Here is a 16400-nt window from a genome sequence, read left to right as displayed (position 1 = left end):
TAATTTCAATGAAAGGTTTAAGTAGTGCTTTTTTATTAATTCAATTATATGATGTTGTTCTACCTATTTGTCTGCCGAGGAACGTAGTCGCTTTCTGGTTGAGTTGAGCGTATGTCTTTGCCCAGATATTTTTCCTTTGTTTGAAAAAGACTAACTACTATAGTATAGTAAGGGGCCTTTTCTTGCTCGTTAGCGCTGTTTTTTGATTGCAGGGCGCTAGCTTACTAATAAAGAATAAATATATATATATAGGGCTTTTTTCTTTCATCTTTCAGCTTGATCGGAATCGATTCTATGATTGAATAGCAGAAGTGCTACTTATTAATTAGTAGTATAAACTCGGAGAGACAGACAGAGAGGCAATCATACCTGCTAACTCCTAGGATGAGAAGTAGGTCCCTTGTTTTTGGCAGGAATAGTTCCATTGTTGCCCCTCGGGAGAGTGAGTCTACTTAGCGAACTGGCAGGACGCGGAGATCGATTGATAAAGATGAATCTCGAGAGTGGATGGTTGACCGCCGCCCCCTTGTCCTGGAGGCTCTCCGGCCGAGGAGGGGCTTGCTATCGTAACCTTTTATCCCGGTGTATGTGAAAAAGAGTGACGAACCCTTTTTTGTTCGGTCATAGGTTGGTGTCCAAAGAACGAGAGTCGGCTTCCTTAACTTAAGTCCGTTGTTCCTCAGTAGCTCAGTGGTAGAGCGGTCGGCTGTTAACTGACTGGTCGTAGGTTCAAATCCTACTTGGGGAGAATTTGGAGTTATAGCTTTTCTCTGACCTAGCGACCCCTGTCCTTCCCCTTAGTTTCTAAACTAGCAGAATCGTGGACATCCAAAGTGGGAAGTTTCTTGTTTCTTTTTTTTCTATTTCTTACCTCCCTTTTTTAGTTTAGGAACTTGGTTCGTTCAATTCACTTGCTCATGAACTCGCAGCTTCGCAGAAGCGACTAGGGGGGAGCTGTCGTAGAAGCTTTGCCCTTTGTACAGAGATTGTTATGAACTGACTAGCGGAACGCTAGCTAAGCTAAAAAAGAGTCTGAGTTCCCTTCAATCAAATCAATAAGCTTTATTTCAGGTTTTTATCCCTCCTTCTTAGAACCCATTGATGGAGGGGGCCTCGGCCCGGGAAGGGGAGAGTGGCCGAGTGGTCAAAAGCGACAGACTGTAAATCTGTTGAAGTTTTTCTACGTAGGTTCGAATCCTGCCTCTCCCACTTGTTTGTTGTAGACTTCTTCGAGAGAAAGGGGGAGAAAGAAATCCTATAGCTTAGCTTGAGTAAAGCCCATTAGTATTAGTAGTAATTGGATCTTTTCTAAGGTTTGAGGATGCTGTACCGATAGGTGCGGGAGATTTATATTGATATAAAGATAACGTCAGCATATTGGCTCAGCCGGTAGCACGGGGCTTGCGAATTCTTCGATCCATACCCTCTGAGTTAAAGAGTGGGTCGGCACAGTTTTCCAGGTTGGTTCAAACTTCATCCCTTGTTCAAGGGGAATAGTTTGAATCTGGGGTACATAACGGTTTTACAAGACGATTGAAGGACTCCTTTATGGAGCCAACCAACTCAACAACAGTGTCCATACAAGACACCGGCTGAGATATACTGGAAAAGTGTTTTCTACCCGTTTTGCTAAGGTTATAATCTTAGAAAAGGAGAAGAAAGATACCATTTAACCAGCATATCCGCCTTTTGATCCCGTACACATATCATCCTTCTATGATGGGAAGGGATTTACCTGGGCTTGCACTGGAAATCCTATGAGAATATGACAATAGGAGTTTTCTTAACTGCTAAGCTTACACAGACTCCTGAAAGATTCGACGAAGGCATTCAAAAAAAAAAAAGAAGAAAGCTATTTATACGCTAGAGCCTTACAGAGACTTCCTAAAAAGAAGTGACCTTATCTAAATCTAAGGTAAAACTCAAAGGCCCACATGCTTTCCTTTTTTGCTTGCCTAAGTCCTTTTTCTACATATGGATTGAAAAAAGTTTTTCGGCCTGTCATGGACAGAAACTAAACCAGGCTCGCGTAGATACATTACCTGAACCATGCTTTTCCCAAGCGGGGGTCTAAGACCCTTTTCGGAAGCAAAACCCAGAGCAAAGGGGGGCACGGACAGCAGTTAGAACATACAGATAAGAGCACATAGCATCACTTACATCAGAAGTGGATCACTCACTTCAAACCTTACTTCACAAGATCTTATCGCATTGAAAATCCGTATGGTGCAGTTATGAACGGAAGCACTGGGGTTAAGCCGAAAGTAGAAGTCGAAAGAGTAGTAGGAGTAGGCGAGAAGCGGCGCGTCTTCATTTTGGGAATTCCTAACGGAATGAATATAACCAAGGGAATGGAAATCATCGAAGATATAGTGTGTGTGCCGTGAGTAATCAATCTTCGCAAAGACAGAATCATGGATGTGGTCGTACTAATACTAATACTAATAAAGGATACTCTTTTGATACTTCTTTAATAGATCAGGAATTTATTTTCTTCAAAAATGGATTTGACTTTGCTTTTTAGGATGCTAAGGTTGGGGTGCTTATCCTCGTTTTAGTGATGTGCAGGCCCACTCGATGAAACGAAAAAGCTTGACAAGCTGGATGGATATTGGGTCACGGACATAGGAATACGGAATTAAAAAACCTGAGGCATTTAGGAAAACAACAAGCCTTGGTGCGACCTGACTCGGAACTGGAATTGGCAAAGAAGGAAGCCCCAGGTGCTTGAAAGACCAATACGCTCTAATGAGTCCACTTACCAATATTTTAAGGTGGCACCGCAGGACTCATTCTGATCCACCCGCGGACACCCCTATCTTAAGCAAATGCCGACTTACCCTTGGCCTTCCCAGATAAGAAAAAAAAGAGAAAGAATTGCCTCTCGCTCACACCCTTTCTAGGGGCGAATCATCGGATCGGATTGACCACCCTTTCTTTTCGCTTTTGATGCAGCTACAGCCTTTTCAACTGCTATTTGCTCGGTAACCATTATCTAGTCATGAAACGGGAACCGTAAATGAATACGAATAGGCCCTTCGAACTTGATTCACAAGACAGGCTCCGGTCTTAGGCATGTCTATCAGGTCCATTCTATCTCCTCCTCGAAGGAAGAGGCTCAAAGGCGAAAGGGATCGCCCTTGACCCCACTACTGCTCAGCTTACTTGCTTTCCCTAAGCACACACACTAAGTAGATAGTAGGCACAGGTACGCTAGGAGCTCATCGAACTTAACTTGTAGAGTGAGACCAGTGCTCGATATGGTTCATTTCAGTTCTCGTTCTCTCGATATGCTTCAACACATACCTGTCATCTATCTTTTTCAAGCGGTATCTCAGTCTGCTTTCCCTGATATTGGTAGTACGTACTATCTTTCCTTGCGTGGAAGTAGTTCAAAGCTATCTTGAGATATATCTAAAAGCTATATATAAGGAGAAGTCCCGGTAGAGCTATTTCATGCCCTCTTATATGCTCGCTAACGTTTGTTAGCTCGTTTCCAAGTACAGAAGGCGGGTCTGGGAGACTTTTAAGTGAGAGAAGACCGCTGATAAAACAGTAGTGCTGCTCACTGATCGGTAGGGAGGAAGGAAGCATAGCAGGGGAAGGGGATAGCAAGAGAGAGAGACATGCGAGTTCGACTCTCGTTCTATCCATGTTCAGCAGTCCTTGTCCATGTTGGAACTGGGCAGTACCGCTCAACTACGAGATGCTTGAAAGTAGTTGCTTTTACTGTCTTTATTGAGATGTTCCGTGTACCGCACCGAGCCTTAATAGGTTGAGATTCTGTAAGTAACTACTCCGTGCAGGAATCTCTTTATGGAGGGAATTTGGATTTGTTATGAGATGGACTTCTTTTTCAATGATTCTTCTGATTTACTTCCTCTGGCAGTTGTAGTCATTTATGCTCTGTGGTGGCGGCGCCCTTTACCATTATTAAATTTGCCTCGACCCGACCCCGATCTGACTTTAGCATTTGATGCTCTGAGATATGAAATATCTTCTTTACTATAAACCCTGTTCAAGGAACGCTTTGGTGAGTATTACGAATTGCCAAACGGCTTCACTTTCTCAGCCGTTGGTGAGCATCTATATTTTACGATCTTGATGTGACGGCTGGGTCTTGACCTAGCTACCGAACTGACTTAATGAAATGGTAGACGTGGCCAAAGGAAGGGGTCGAAGGACAACGAGAACTCACAGCTTTCTCTCTATCCTGCCTGAGGCCAAACTCACACTTTATGGAGCTATAGCATACATTGAGCCTGCAGGGAGAGCCCTCTGGAATTGCAAAAGCCTTTGCCTCTATAACAGCCTCAATTCAAAGAAAAGTGTAAGTTACATTGATTCGGTCTTCGGGCTCACCTGATCTTCTTGGGAGCGTACCCTACAAGGGAAGAGAGTAGCCTGGGACAAGATATCTGATTTACGCAAGGCCAAGCCGACCTTCCGCTTCCGGAATGGATTTCTTTGAGACAATAAAAGAAAGATAGATAAGGGATTTTTCTTTCCCAGCCGTTGCCCTTGTCAGAGAGATTCCTTTTTTTCTTTAAATAAGAGAATTCTGACCTCAACCTCACTCAAGGGATAGAAAGGGGCGATGAGCTCAGTGGAGTAGAAGCCGTCCTTCTGAAATAGAAAGCCCTAGCTATGAGTTACTCCAATCTAGCCGTGAAGCGCGAGGGCCAATATTCAAATGAAAGCAAGGGGCTGATTGTCCTCATGGGGAAGGGATGAATACGAGCTGTCGGAAGAGCTGCTCTCTAAGAAGCAACCAATCCAAGAATTTCTTGATTTGGTAGAGTACCAGTCACAACACTAGAACCAAGTTAGGTGAGCTTGAATGCATAGGTAAGAGCGGGGAAAGCTGCTCTTAGAGCGTACTCCTTCCGATCTAGGCGTATGGTTGAATCTATCCTTCAAGTAGTGCTTGATTGAGGGATGAACCCGAATCCGTACTTTCCGGTACTTTTCCTCTTTCAAGTGGGTTGAACTCTTTCTTTTTCTTTTATTGGCACGGATGGACACCTCGAAGAGAATCCTTCTTCTTCTGCCTGGCTGGCTTTGTACTGACTGATAAGAGTCTCCAATATGCAAGCCTTACACGTGACTTAGTAAGCCAAAACAGGGCAACCCACTGCTCGCGACGTGCGGTGCGAGTTGCTTTGTAAAAGGTATTTATGTATCAATCAGTAGCCAGAGAAAAAAAAAAGTACAATTGCAACTTCAGACATTGAAGAAGATTTTTTAATGAGCAAATTTGGCGCAAGCCAATGCCGCTAATAAACACCCTTTTTGAAATTGAAATGAAACAACTTTGAAGCGCCCTAACATGTACCTACGGAGCAGAAGATAGATCGGTCCTCGTAGAACGTTCAAGACTTTAAGTCTGTTGTTCCATATCAATTACTAAACCTCGTGGTATCCACGTACAAAACATACCATTACCAATAAAAGAATTAGCACATTGGTGTCGGTCTACTAAGCCAGTCAATCAAGTATGTAGTGTAGAGTCCATGGTGTAGGACAGGTTTTAGTACGAGGAGTTCAATGAAAGGATTTCTCTATAGTAAGAGTGATCCATGGCCTTTCGCCTAGAGTCATAGAAGAATTCCTTCATGCTTCCCATAGGGGTAGGAAAGAGTCAAGTGGCCGGTTAAGCAGCTAGTCCTACCTAATCTAGGCACATACGCCGGTGAGAGCAGTGCCTTTTCAAATCAAAGCTTAGCTTCTGAGATTCTCTGACTAATAGAAAACAATCTTTTGGGAAAGTATTCTGCGCTCTACTCTATTAGGCTGTGGGGCCCAGATCTTCTTGAATAAACTACTGTTTGCCCCTTGGAATGAAGCCTCTTAGGCTGTCTACCTTTGATTCAAGAGTCTCACCTTGGCGATCTACTGAGAAGGTCGTATCCATGGTCTCGACTCGCTCATACCCAGCCCACCTCTCTGAGGGGGACTTCCTTGCTATGCCACCATCCTATTAGCTTAGCTGGTAGTTAATCTATTTACTAGTCTGATGCACACTTGGAAGGCTCTCCTTTATCTTACCAGTCGTGCAGCACTATACACGCGTTTAGGTCATCATTCTTATCTAAGGCGGATAATTGGGCTTATAATGCCTTTGTTTTATGGACCTCGGGACCTTTCATTTCCAACTTCGGCCTATCATCTTATGTTTTTAGTTTCAAAAAAAGAAAAGGTTCGCGCCCTAGAGTGCATCCACGTCTTAGCCTTCACGGATGAGGCCTGCTATGACAAGGGATAGATAGGCACTACCTCTAACAAGGTAGTCCTATGGCGATAGAATGCCTTCTGGATACGACTAAAGAATAAACCATTATCTATATTCCTAGTCCCTTTGTCTGAGCACAGGTGACTCTCTTAGTGTTAGTACTTGTTCAGTTAAGATGTACATAGTCTTTAGGGTACGGTCATTACGCAGCAATATATCTTCCCCACTGGGCGTGGTATACAAGATAGCATCTAGCAAAGGACTTATCAAACCTGTTCCGAATCCAGAATCGAAAGCCATAGGAACAAAGCTTGAGGAATACTGTGACTTCCATCAAGCCAAAGCAAAGTGAACGAATTGTTCATAATGGTGTCTGTGTGAAAAGGAGATTCCTTAGAAAGATTTGACTCCTCAACAGCTGTTCTCTCCCCTTACACCAACTGTATGTAGTTGAATCGAGATTGGCGTTGCCTGGGTCAACTCTCTCCTATCTCATGTTGCTATTTTAGCTTTCATTTCCGTTATGTTACATATTGATCTTCTTTGACCCGCGAAAGCGAACGAGGAAGCTTACCATTCCGCCGTCGGTCAGTTATTCAAAGAAGAGTATCAACGGTATAACTACGAAATATTGATAGCAAAGCTCGGACTTTCATCCCAAACTCTTTCTTCTTTCGAATCTGAACCATGAAAGTCAGTCAATGTTGGCTTCCTCGATTACACAGTTGACCACACGCATTCAACGGTAGGGAGTAAGACCTTCTCTTTACAATTTGGAAGGTAAATTCCAGGGATACTCATCGAGTGGACCATACCAAGGCTTTCCAAGAAAGCTCCTTCTTTGCTTTTCTGATTGATCTCATTGTGGACGTGTAGAGATAGGCACCTTATCTATGCAATATAGATCTCTCTAGACAGATTCGTGAAAGATCCATTTATTTACGCCATGGAAGTTTCATTGCTGAATGACTTGTCTGCTACCAACTCCTTCCTCTATGGGTAGGGCATCTCTACATGTGAGACCTTGTATACAAATTGATCACATACCGCCGAGTAATTAAAGAAAAACTCCTCCTTGCTTTCATGCATAGCAGACTAACAAGCTGAAAAGTGATCTCGCTGTACCCGATCCCCAAGCACTGACATTGAGAGAAGAGTGGAACGGGACTAGCCTTATAGGGGACTTCCCCGGATACTTATCAACTCATATCGGAGCAAGGAAGCTAGCAACCTACTGAGACTGAGACCGCGCGAAGCAATACCACATTCTCAATACCCCGGAAGACAGCGATGTAGGGCTTCGTTCTTCTCTTGTTCCTGTTTCCATACGGTATCGATGGGCCGATCGTTTCCTCTGGGAAAACTAGCAAATAGCATTTCCCTGGAAGTGGCATGTCAAAAAGGAGGAATTTAGATCCCACCTATGGGCGAAATCAATGAAGACCTTTTCCCTCCCTTCGGTCGCCTCTATTTCGAGAAATGTTGTTCTTCACTAGCGGCAAAACTAAGAATGATTTTATCCCTCATGGGCTGGCATGAGAAATTGAAATTGATCGATCTCCCCGATGGGAAGAAAGATTCCTAACAGTTATAAGACGATTATGTGCGGCGTAAATGGTGATCATTGCAGGATAAAACTTGGTGCTATAGCAAAACAACTTTTTCTTCCACGCACAGAATAGGTTGTTCAAGAAGGGGACAGGGATGTGGATCTCACTACTATTGATTAACCGGTGTCAGTTGCTTTAACAGCTTTCCATGGGCATCCACCCGCAAAGATAAGAGGCCTACGCAACGATCCTTAGAACTCTCCGGTTCAAAGCCGCCCGCAATCGATACCTTTCCATTCCTATATCCTATACGATACGCTATTTTCCTGTTTCAAAGAGCTTATTCGAGAACAAGGCGCAGCAAGAGCTAATTCGATAACAGGATTCTTCGCAATTAGCCTTTCCTCGCTTTCGCTTTCAAGGGGCGTAGCGCTTGCTTACTTCTTAGAGTAGAGTCCGGAATTTTTAGCTTATTAGGTCACAATCCTGTCTTATTTAGATCTTCTTTCAGTCTAGCCCTTCTTCCACATGAGATCCTATTTTTCCTAACTCCATGTAGCACCACTATCCAATGAAAAAAAAAATCCTGCTATTTCACTCCTGGAATTCCCTGATAGAGAACTCCAGTTCTATACCTGGGGCTAGCTACTAGCTCAGACTCCGGCTTCTTAGTGTGGCCAAGTGGTAAGTCCTTTCTTTTCTGTCTGAGAATATGTCTTATCTTCCGAGGTGGCATGAGACAATAAGTGAGTTCCAGTTTAGTCTTTTGAATGTTCCTGAGGTGGATCGAGTCTCTGGTAGTTCTAGGTGGCTAGAGACCAGGGCTAACAGTCCTAGAAAGAGCAGTCCTATTTCTAAAGTACACGAACATCTTTGACATAAGGACGCTTTCAATCTTTCTTCATGAAAGCCAGACAGCGGAGCGGAGATAGAGTCCAAGCGCACTATAGCACTGCAGGGAAAGAAAATATCTTCCTTTGAAAAACTAAAGTAGTACTAAATCAAAGAAAGACATGAATTGCCCGAAGGCCAGGTTCTTTATTCCCATAGGCACAAAGACCGATCCCGACCGTCCCTTATTATTTGATTTTACACGTGCCTGGAAATGATGCTTGAATTCTTGCTTGTCTTATGAGCCATTTACTTACTTATGGAAGACATGGGGCACGAACGAGAGCATGGTTAATTAAGTAGGCTATGGAGCATGAGCCATATCAGTGCTAGAAAGACTTCCTTTTTCGATATGGTTTGATAGTAGGAGAGAAGTAGTACCCCTACGAGCGATGGATAAGAAATGCTTTTTTTTTTCAAGCGGAAGAAACTTCACTGCAGGGGAAGGCTTATGTCACTCGGATGGGAAGGCGCTAGCCGCATGGAGTAGCCATAAGAGTTAGAAGACCGCCATCAAGGATGACAAGTCACATCGGGACAGCCCTTTTTCCAGCTAGCTGATATAGAATGGAAGGGGAAGGAGGAGAAAGATAAAAAGGCAATCAACAGACTCTGATAGACGCTATGGGACCATCTCCCTTGGGAGAAGCCTTTCCGTTGTTCCAGGGTTTTCTTACTATTGAGGTCCATTTTTCCTATCATGGCATGGGGATTAGAGAGAAGATCAAGAGTTTCGAACAAGCACGCAAGCCTGAAAGCATGAGTTTCCAGCGATCGAAGTTCAAACTTGGCCGGACAGGAAAGAGGGAAAGCCTTCTTCTCAATGAGCTGTATCCATTATACAATCACCGGGCTTTGCCAAAGACAGTCCCAGTAAAGGGGTGTGTAGCAAAGCATCCACCGAGACTAGATTGGAAGATAGTCATGTGCTCTATGAAAGCAATCGAACATCATGTGTGAAGCATATGAGATGGCTAGCCGGGCAGTTCCATCATAGTTCGTGACAGGGTGTAAAGGATATATGATCTTACTTTACGATTGAGGTCTTCTTTCTCCTCTTCTTCACCGGGAACCCCTATTTCATCAACCAGACGGACAATGGGAAGCGTCTGAGCAATAAAAAGATAAGCCAAAAACGTGAAGTAGAGGGATCCCATCCTGACGGATGAGCTGCTCCCTCCCCCGGTTAACTACCACTACCCGGTCTTCCCTTTGAATTGATAGCTTCCGCTGGAGCACTTGCCTTCGTGATGAATCCCTTGAGCTTTGACTATCTTTTTGCTTCTTCTTGCTAGCCTTCGATTGTATGGTTTCCTGTATCGCTCTTGTCAAGCTCCAGCCCGATCCCTGTGATCTCGTACTTGGCCTTCCCCCCCTCTTTATCTTCGTCCCGGGATAGAGCCTTTCACTAAAGGGAAGGTTCCCGAGCTTGGCCGAAAAAAATCCTGGAAGTAGCACTGCTTTGGCGATTGGCAAGACATATCCGAGTAGCGCTGCCTGAACGAAGCGTGGGCGTAAAGCATCAAGTGGAGGCGTCGAATCCTTGCAAGAGGGGGGCAGACCGGTCAAAGCCAAGTCCAGACGAGCTGGCCAAAAGGCATAGGGCCAAGGCGGAGCTGGCAGGCTCATCTCACTTATTGTGTGCTTTGTTGGAATAGACTGACATCAAGGGAAAGTGCACTTTATCTCGATTCCTCTCTTTCTACAACTCTTTCCAACCCACTGCTCAGCCCCCCTCCAAACTATGGCATCAAGGTCGGACCAAGGGTCGGGCCTCCACCGATCTACTGATAAGGTAAGGGGAAAGACAACTGAATAAATAGGTCTATCTATCCTATAAAGACGGGCTAGAGTAAACGCCAAGCGCTGGCCCATTAGTGGGTTCAATTCCTGCTTGCCTCTCATTTTCAATTGTTTGTTAGAGTAGTCTCGATCCTATTGAACATAAGCTATATCACAGGGAGTAAGTAGATCATGATCGGAGGGGACGACCGGAGAAAGATAAGTCAAGGAGGACCCGAAGAGGAAGAGCGGTCCGTCCTAAACGAAGAGCGGTCGCTGAGAGCGAAATGAACTGATTTGGCCGGAGGGGGCCACGGGATTAGACTCTCGATGTATTATTACATTTCTAGCGGGAGGAGAGTAGCCCCGAAAGAAGTCGGTCCTAGCGAAAACACATAATACAGCTTATGGCCGAGAGTGTCATGAAAGAAAGGTCAGTCTGCACAGGCGGGACGTGACATTAATAGACAGGTCAAACTGTGGAATCGTCTGATTTTCACTCGGATGACGTAATTCAATTTGATTTATATCAGTGTGCAGCAGCCCCTATGACAGAATTGAACATCAGATATATCACATCCATAAAAAGATTAAAAACAGTCGGTTATGAGAGCAGCACTTTTCCTTGCGGGGGCCCCGTCTCCCATCGGTGCGCTGGAGACGATTCTTTCTGTATCTTCGGCTTCGTCTTCTCCTCCTTCTGAGTCAAACAGATAAAATAAAACATGTGAATGAACGAATTTATCGTAGATTGCACGAGCAAACCACCCTTTTTTACTTTACAAATGATTGTGATTGTGGAGTTGAGGCAGGGGCTCTTGCTTTTTACTAGGCTAGACGACTCGGCGATTCTACCCTACTTTTTTCCCAGGATTGGACGCCTATTGACGAAGCTCAGGATTGGATTGTCGCCTTACTGCTTGACGAGAACAACCTACCACTGACTTTTTGAAAGTACCTATCTCATTGCACTAAAAGAGTCTGTCTTTGACGATAGGGCTTGAGGTCGATCGGTCCACCACTAAGGATCTATGGTAGGTCAAAGAGCGCAGAGAAGATTGTCCACCACTTCTTCTTGTACGCGCTATAAGATATAGGCTTTCTATGAAAGCTCGTAAGATCAGCTGACAAAACAAAACAGAAAGGGATTCGGACTCGCCTGGTTCATGTCTATCGACGAGGGATCTCAGATTGCGCTTGACCGCAGACTCGTAGCATGGGTGAGAATTCTTCATCTTAGGTAATGAAGGTGGGCGGCTCGTCGTCTTTGAAAAAGGAAGGGATGATTCTTGCCAAACTCTGTCATGCCCATCCTCCTTGGAGTTTAAAAAAAAAGATCCCCTTATGTTTTTCCGTCTTCTTCTCTGCCGAAAGGAAAGACAAAGGCGAGGGAGTCCTCGAACGGGGAAACCCACGATTGAGAGGTCAGATCACACCATCCTCATTGATCCAACTCGGGTTGGTATGCTCACAAAGAGAGACCCTACCACATGTGTTTCAGTTTGAGAGCCACCCTGTTTTCTCGATGTCTTCTTCTCTTTCGGGTGGGAGGCATTCTTCAATAGCTTTCATTACTGAGGGGCCCAATCCTAAGAATAAGAGTATCAAAAGACTCGATCTATCCGACCTTACCATAGTCTCCCTCGAGGCGCGGTCAACCTAGCAGGTGTCATACCTTCAAAAGAGATGGCTCAGACAGATTAGCTATAATGCGCAGTTAGATACTTCGATGGCTCTCGAACTAGCTGTGTTAAGCATATAGCTAGCCTTCTATTACCTTATTTCTCCAAATTTATGAATCCATAATTGTTGCCATTCAGTCTCTTATTAGCGATAGGGGCCGTCATCCAACATGCTTCTATCTAAGTGATTTCATACCTTATTCCCTCCGCCACCCTCACCCTTCTAAGCTCCTTTGCCCTATGCCTTTAGTTAGTCTGCTTTGAATGATCATTTCACTCTTCGAAGGTGAGCGAAGTACTTCGAGGGATTAGATGGAAGGAACCTCTGCTAAGAATGGAATACAATTCTTTGTGTCCTTATTTAGCTTTCAAGTGGGAGAGGACTTCCATAGAGTGAGCCCTTCGATCGCGGTGCTCATCTTACCACCCTAACTACTAGCGCAGTCCAACTTATCCCTGCTAACCCACAACTAAAGCACCATGACTCTTTGATTCCGAAATGCGGCCGAGGGCATCGGAAAGGACACATCACACGCCCTAACTCCACGAAGGGATGGATGGAATAGACAGGCACAAACCGTTGACCCTAATCTTACCAAGATATACAGGTATTCAATCCAGAATGGGCACAGAAACTGTTCAGGAAGTGAATAAAGCAGAAAGATACACATTAGTATTGGACTTAACCCCAGAGGAGAAAGAAGAACCTCCGCTTGTCCTAGAGCTAGCCTCAGAGTCAGAAGTTTATGTTAACCATACCACTAGGACAGGAAGGGTCTATCAACCGCCTCATTTGCAAGGCTAAGAAGAGCAAGAATCTATTATGCCTTTCGCTCAGTTATGAGCCAACAGGAATTTGACTGGATTGAGACTCGCGGTGCTTACACCTCTAAAGTCAGCCTCGCTCAACAATTCCTCGAGACCAAAGCAAAAGTTCTCTTTCGATCCCAAGGAGTTCATTACCTATTATTGTTGGCTATTCCAATGCCAATGCCAATGATAGAGAGATTAGGGGAATATACTGACCGAGAAGAGAGAGTAAGACCCTAAATGCTTACGGGACAGAGAGGACGCTAGTGAGATGCGCAGGTGTATGAGCTCTGAGATGTGTAGGTAGAAAGAGAAGAAGCCGTTCCAACTGGTCCTATCATCCTAGGGTAGTAGTCAATCCGATGTAGCTAATCCGACCGGCATTAGTAGACGAGTACAAATGAATATAGTAGCCCTATACAATAGACGGTAGTTCCATTAGAAATTCTATGTAAAAAGTAACCTACCGGTTACAAAGGCCTATGAATTTACAAAGTCAACATCGGAGAGTCTTCTTAACAGCTGTACTAATGCCGTTCGCCTTGACTTTAGTCATGTAGAGCATTTTCTTTTGGCATAGGAGCCTTCTAGGCCTACTGACTCTTATCTAAAGGGGCATATCGAGATCCCTTAGCCCACAAAGCCCTTGACTTTCCTTCTCTGCTTCGCACCATCGTGACACTCACCCTTCGTTACCCAGCCCATCGCTAACGCTCAGCCTCGTCTTTTGATTTGACGACCTATTTCCCTCTTTCTCTATTTAGGATAGAAAGCATAAGGTCGCAAGTGAAGCTTCTGGAGAGAGCAATGAAAGAGTTAGAATTGGACCCATAACATTGACACAGGGAGAATCCATTGCTTGGTTTCCCACAGGCAGAAAAGGACTTGGCCTGGATGTAAACTGTAAAATGAAAAGAAAATTGTAGTATCCAAAAGGGCAGCTAAGCTAGCAATCCGAACAAGAAGATCTTCCCGTGGACTCAACAGGGTTCACGAATCTTATCAACTATTTACATGAAGTAAAGTTGGAATAGATCCCAGACTTCGGAGATAGCCACCACTACTACTACTTTAGAAAGGACCGAATGGCGTGCCTTATACCTTTCAAATGAATGGTGGGGAGACCGGAATCGCTTTTGTCGCTCCGGATTTCCTCTTAGCCGAAAGGGTCGAGGCAGGAAGGAGAACGCTATATATACACCTCTTTGTACCTGGGACTAGACATAATAGCTTGAGAAAGGCTCGGGAAAGTACGTTGTGTATTTTATAGCACACGAGATAGGCGGCTTGGCTTAGAGCCTACACCAATCTATCTGTTCTATCTGTAATAGTTCGATCTGTCTTCCTGAGATGAGAATTTGTTTTGAAATAGCTAGATTAGAACTGGCCGCCTTGCCTTGGCTTATTGTGTGATTTTTGAGCAGGAGCGAGCTGTCTTTGGCACAATCTGTACTGTAGCCGGGAAAGCAGGAGTCAAGCTGTTCACAAGCAGTGGTTATGAGCCGCATCTAAAGCCAATCCATTTACAAGTGAAATCTTGCCCAACTCCAACTACAAGGAAAGAAAGGGGTGAGGTGCTCATTCTGTATAAATTGGGTCTCTCGGAACCATGGGCGGCGAAAACTAGGATGGAATCATAGGTAAGGGATGACATAACTGGGGAGTAGGAATGGCAGATCCGTTTTTTCCCAACATTATGAACTCTTCAACTTGTAGTCCACCAAGAGGCTCAATCCTCTCCTGACTTACGTCTGAGCCCAGGTTTGTAAACCAGCCATTCAATGGAAGACTTTGTCCTCTTATTTATGTTAAGCATTAGGGTCCTTCACATAATCTCGAACCGTGCCCCTTCCTCAATGAGTCACGAGCGAGCCATGCCACATTGCATGGGAGGAACTGATCCTTCACTTCCCTTTTGAGCTTTCGATTCTATTCTAGACCGCTTGATATCATATCTTACCAGCCCCACCCGGGTGGCTTCCGCGTCACCCCCAGTTGCTCCATTCTGGATCCCTGAGTGATAGAATAGCTATAAGCTAGCCCACCCTCACCTTGATGAGTTTCACTAAGAAACCGGGGGGTGCCTATGTGACTAACATAGGGCTCTGCCTTACCAAGCAGAGTGAGGTTAGAAACTCCAATTTTGTGATAGGACTGACCCTGGTGAGAACCAGCCTATCACGCCACCGAGGTTCCGCCTCGTTTGCCTTAGTCTTGCGATCTAAGGGTGAAGGAGTCATCCAGCCACCGGGATTGGTTACCCGGTTGACCCCTATCCGTATCTACATCTACGTCCTGATTGAGTTACATAGAAACTAAAAGAACTTGAAAGCAAGAGATCCAACAGGAATGAAATGAATATCTATTTTTAAATAATCAAGTGAAAAATCCCCCGAACCTCTGATCCGATAGCAGCTATAATATGCATCTACGACTAGCTACAGGAACTAGATGAAAACTTCTACAACAGGGTATCGAAGAATGCATTCTGACATCGAGTCCTCAATCAATGTAGATGATTCAACAAGGTAGACCGAAGCAACTCGTCGATCAGCTATCACCACATCGTTGCCGAGAATGGCATAGCGATCAAACTAGTGACTGTCTACGGCTTATGCCTTCACTCGGGGGAGAGCACCCATCCAAAAAGCAGAAAAGTGAAGAAGTGACGTCCAAACCCTCGGATGGACCTAAACTAGACTCAGTCCGAGCTCCTGCAAGAGGGTCCAAAGTAGAGTGGCATGGAATCGGCCGGAAAAGACAGATCTTATCTTATAATTGCGTATATTGAGTGAGATGCCGCTTCAAAGATGCTGCTTACCTAGGATGGTGTGCTTTTCGCTCCTTTGGCTTTCTTTCTCCCGGAGACCATGCCATTCCTCGACACCGACCTTCAAACAAAGTCAGATGAGGAGCTGGCTTCCCTCAAAGTTGCTCTGGCTGACTTGCCCGTTCCGCTTTGGGGCGGTTCTTCCTCCAGCAGCCTATTCTTTCACAGCTTCTATGCCAAGGGCTATTATATCTATTCGATTATGCAAGATGTATTGGGGTCACATAAAATTATTTATGAAAAGAAAGCGCTCTTAGTTCAGTTCGGTAGAACGCGGGTCTCCAAAACCCGATGTCGTAGGTTCAAATCCTACAGAGCGTGATTCCATTCTTGTTAGATCGAGAATGACACTGAAATAATTGAACAGCAGTCTAAAGTCTGAATTTTACCTCCTGTGGATTAGGATTAAAAACAAAGAAAGAGGAGGTAAATAAACCAAAGAGATGTTAATGAAGAAAGGGTCCAAACGCGGAGGCAGTTCCAGTCCTTGTCGCAGCGCAGTAGTGAGTAGGTGATCCAACACCAGAGATAAAAGACGCAGCAGATTCATAGATATACTTACCTTAGTTATATAGATCGTTTACCTAGGTACGAGACCCTGAGGTCCATATCGGTAATAGAAA

At 44.7% G+C, this 16400-nt stretch overlaps 2 non-coding genes across 2 annotated transcripts; both read left to right on the top strand.

Annotated features, from left to right (window-relative positions):
• The first annotated feature begins 1126 nt into the window (after nucleotides 1-1126).
• On the top strand, nucleotides 1127-1209 carry TRNAY-GUA (transfer RNA tyrosine (anticodon GUA)). Its single transcript has one exon. It is a non-coding gene; the product is annotated as a tRNA-Tyr (tRNA).
• Nucleotides 1210-16024: 14815 nt separating this feature from the next.
• TRNAW-CCA (transfer RNA tryptophan (anticodon CCA)) lies at nucleotides 16025-16098 on the top strand. The gene has a single exon. It is a non-coding gene; the product is annotated as a tRNA-Trp (tRNA).
• The last annotated feature ends 302 nt before the right edge of the window (nucleotides 16099-16400 follow it).

This window comes from Vigna unguiculata, unplaced genomic scaffold (genome assembly GCF_037176805.1).
Source record: "Vigna unguiculata cultivar grain cowpea cultivar isolate G323 ecotype 2 unplaced genomic scaffold, ASM3717680v1 ptg000412l, whole genome shotgun sequence".
Taxonomy (NCBI): domain Eukaryota; kingdom Viridiplantae; phylum Streptophyta; class Magnoliopsida; order Fabales; family Fabaceae; genus Vigna; species Vigna unguiculata.
Note: the sequence above shows the minus strand (reverse complement) of the source record. Positions and strands in the feature narration are given on the sequence as shown.